This window comes from Rhagoletis pomonella, unplaced genomic scaffold, assembly GCF_013731165.1.
Source record: "Rhagoletis pomonella isolate Grant_MI unplaced genomic scaffold, Rhpom_1.0 Rhpom_scaffold_00002, whole genome shotgun sequence".
NCBI lineage: Eukaryota > Metazoa > Arthropoda > Insecta > Diptera > Tephritidae > Rhagoletis > Rhagoletis pomonella.
In genome coordinates, this window is record NW_023458556.1 from 69,373,928 (window position 1) to 69,377,542 (window position 3,615).

Consider the following 3,615-nt stretch of genomic DNA (forward strand, 5'->3'; position numbering starts at 1 on the left):
GAGTTATTTATTTGAAAATTATATTAAAAAAAATGGATGTAAAGAGGCTTAAAGAGCTGAAGTTTAATATATTTTGAAAAGGCTTGCCACCTGATTGAAAAGTAAAATTTAAATTAATTATACGCAAGCCATCTGAAGAATTAAAATATGGTTGTCAAACAAAATATTGTTAAGAAACCTTTAGTTTTAAAGTTTTGAATAATATTGAAGTCTTTCACAAGGGTTGCCACCTTTTTAAAAATTCAACTTAATTCGTTTAAATGAAATATTATAATACTAGCAGACCCGGCGAACTTCGTCCCGCACAAAATAATTTTTTTTTATTGAAACTTTTTGGTCCAAATCATCGGCTAAGATTATGGTTTGGTGGTCGATTTCCGCCTTAAATACCCTAACGAAAGCGTTATGTCCGTGATGAAGTTCTTGAAATTCTCTAATTGTGTAACATTTCATAGAACGGCTAATCTCACAACGAAATAAATTTGAAGAACATTTCCTCTCCACTCCCTGGCGGCAACAATGATCCGGTTCTATAGTAAATCTGTCCAAGAAACTTTATCGTATAGTTGGTGGCAATTTCAAAGTGGATGCGTATAATTGTTCTACAGAAATCCTATATACATAGACTTATTTCAGACGAAATACCTTAAAAATAAGTTTCACGAAAGCAATTTAAGTGAAATAAATTTTTTTTACTAGAATTTACTACAGTAAAAACCGCGCGATGGTTTTGGCGGTTGATTTATCGGTGGTGATTTGAGATTTATCCCTGCACAACTCAACCCTGGTGTCTCCGAATAAAGCTTTAAGGCATAACAATACTGGCAAAAATCACATACATTGGGCCAATCGTAACACATAAAAATTCGATATACTCAATGGTGCAACAGTTTTATTTATTCTGACATTCACGGCACCTTTTCTAACTTGGCGATTATTCGTAATCACTCCAGCGCCACGTGGCAGCTCTTTTTTGCAATAGTATTGCCTTTACCGTTACCAATACATATTTTGAATATTGGCCAAAGTGGATCATCAATAAGATTTTTAGTAATAACTTAACTCTAGTGCCAACTGGCGGGTGAATTTGTGAATCTACACTATCCAGAGAGTTACTCAAAAACACACAAAAAACTTCGTTCAAAATCCATCCGAGCATTTAGGAGGATTTCACTCACAAACACACCTACAGATGAATTATATATACGTTTGTACGGCGCCACGCCCTCTTTTCAAATAGCCCGTTTTTCTCCATGAGTATAAAATTGATTTCATATATCTCCACACCAAGTTCCAGTACTCTACCATGAACATTTCGGGGAGGTTCCACGCCCCGTCTATATATCGAACATTTTTTTAGCCAATAATAATCCATGGGACGCCTGAATTAGGTGTCGGAAATTAAAAAAAATCTGTTCGGTCGTTCTCGAGCTTTGCGAACACAAAAAACGGCTTTCAAAATATATATTGGTATAGATTGGTATGAATCGAAATGGTTTTGAATATGTATCACAATATGAGTGTTAGACGAAAGAGGTTTAAAAAGGTTGCGAACTGTTTAAAAGGTTAAATTCAAACTATTCAATAATTTAAATAAATTATTACAATATCAAGCAAAATTATTTTAAAAGGGCTTAATTCTAAAACTACATGCAAAGGTTTCCATCTGTTTAAAATCTCAATTGAGTTGAAAAAGTATGACAAGTGAGAAGTTTAACAAAGTTTTAGTTTGATAATATTTTGAAGATAGTTAAACAAATTTTAAGCCTCCTGTTTTTGAAATGAGTTTTCTTGAAATAAATTTTACTCAATGTAGTACGCGAAAATTTCATACACTCATTGAAGCGGGTGAGGGCGATCTAGTATAATAATAAAATCAGAATATAATAATAAAAATCAGAACAGAACCAATTACTTGTTTTTTGTATGGTGGAGAATGGCAGAGAAAAATTTCGTAATACGAGATAAGTTATTTTTGCAAATTTCCTCAGATATTACTGCGGACTTGCTACTTTTCCTTTGGTGGGCTGTTATTTCTTCAATTTTACATTTTAGAATTTTTGTGGCCCTCGCGAAGAAGTTGCGCTTGTCGGCGATGTGTTTGCGGGGAGATGTTTGGCAATTGAATTAATGAATCAATGAGTTTGACCTTGAAGAATATGCGCATGCGTTTATGAATGAAATTGTTATTGTTGTATTCTAGTCGCATATGCGCCTTTACCAGAGAACATATAAGAACGAGAAGGTGCAGTGAAAATATTGTCGTCTGAAATGGATCCACTACGGAATTTCACCAGTCCATTTAACATGTCCATAAGAGGGTTTTAACATTTTTTGTATATCTTCTCCAGAGAACGTTAAATACAGAGAAGCTGCAATTACGAATAGCCGTGTGGATTGTCAAAAGCTATCAAAATCGCTCTAGAAGTTCACCACTCGGAGCTGAGCAAGAATTAACATTTTGTGAATTAATATGAAGGTTAATTATTTTGGTTTGGTTTTTCTTTTTCGATTGTTTTAATAAAAAAAAGATTTAAATTGGTTATATATTTTAGTTGCATATGATCCATTTTTTTTTTAAGTCGGACGGATTTCGTAAGCAAAATTATGTCATGGCTCCGATTCGCTTCAAATTTTTTTTATGGGTTCTATACATGAAATAAGCTAAACGTGTTCGAGGAATTTTTTTTAATTTTTTTTTCTTCGGAGATATGATCTGTCAAAGTTTGCATTTTTCGTGATATATAAGGTGGTCAAGATTGCCCTAAAGCTAACTTAGCTACGAACAGTTGAACTTTTTGAAGTCTTTATGACGAGATGGTTTATTTTGTGAGAATCAACAATATTTTGTGATTTTTTTTCGAAAACTTATGTTAAGGTATATTTGGTAAGGTGTTAAACATCGGGTTTTTGCAAAAAGTAAATTTTTATTGCGGATTACAATAGAATACCTATCCAGATATAATATTTGTATGCGAAGATTTGCCATTAAGGCGACAAACCCCTAGAAATGGGTGTGGCAATTGCAGGACTAAAATTAGCATACCACAGATTTTATTGCGGATTTCGGCAGAATATCGCTTCGTTAACAATATTTGTTCCACAACTTTTCAATCCATATAAGTATTCTGGCGAAATCCACAGTAAAGTCAAAATTTTTTAACTTTGGTTTTAATATAGCCACGCCCATTTCTAGAATATCGTTTGATTGGAAAAGTTTTTTGCGTTTGGCAAACTTTAGTCCTTCAATTGGCACGTCCGTTTTTAGGGGTTTTTCGCCTTAAAGAAAAATCTTGCCGTACAAATATTATAACTACGGTGACCATCCGTCCTGTATTATACGGGACAGTCCTCCTTTTTGACCCATTGTCCTGGTAATTTATTTATTTTATACGGGACGCCAAATGTTCTGGATTTCTTTCTTATTTCTAATCTTATTATTAATTATTTTCTGATTCGATTCCAGGAATGCATACAGTGGCCAAAATAGAAATTAGGACTCGACATTTTAGTAAGTTTTGGCTCATTATTTATTTTATGAAAGCAAAGCTCGTTTCCTAACAAAAACAATTATATTCAACAATTTTATAATGAGCTCGAGGCCATTTTTTAAAT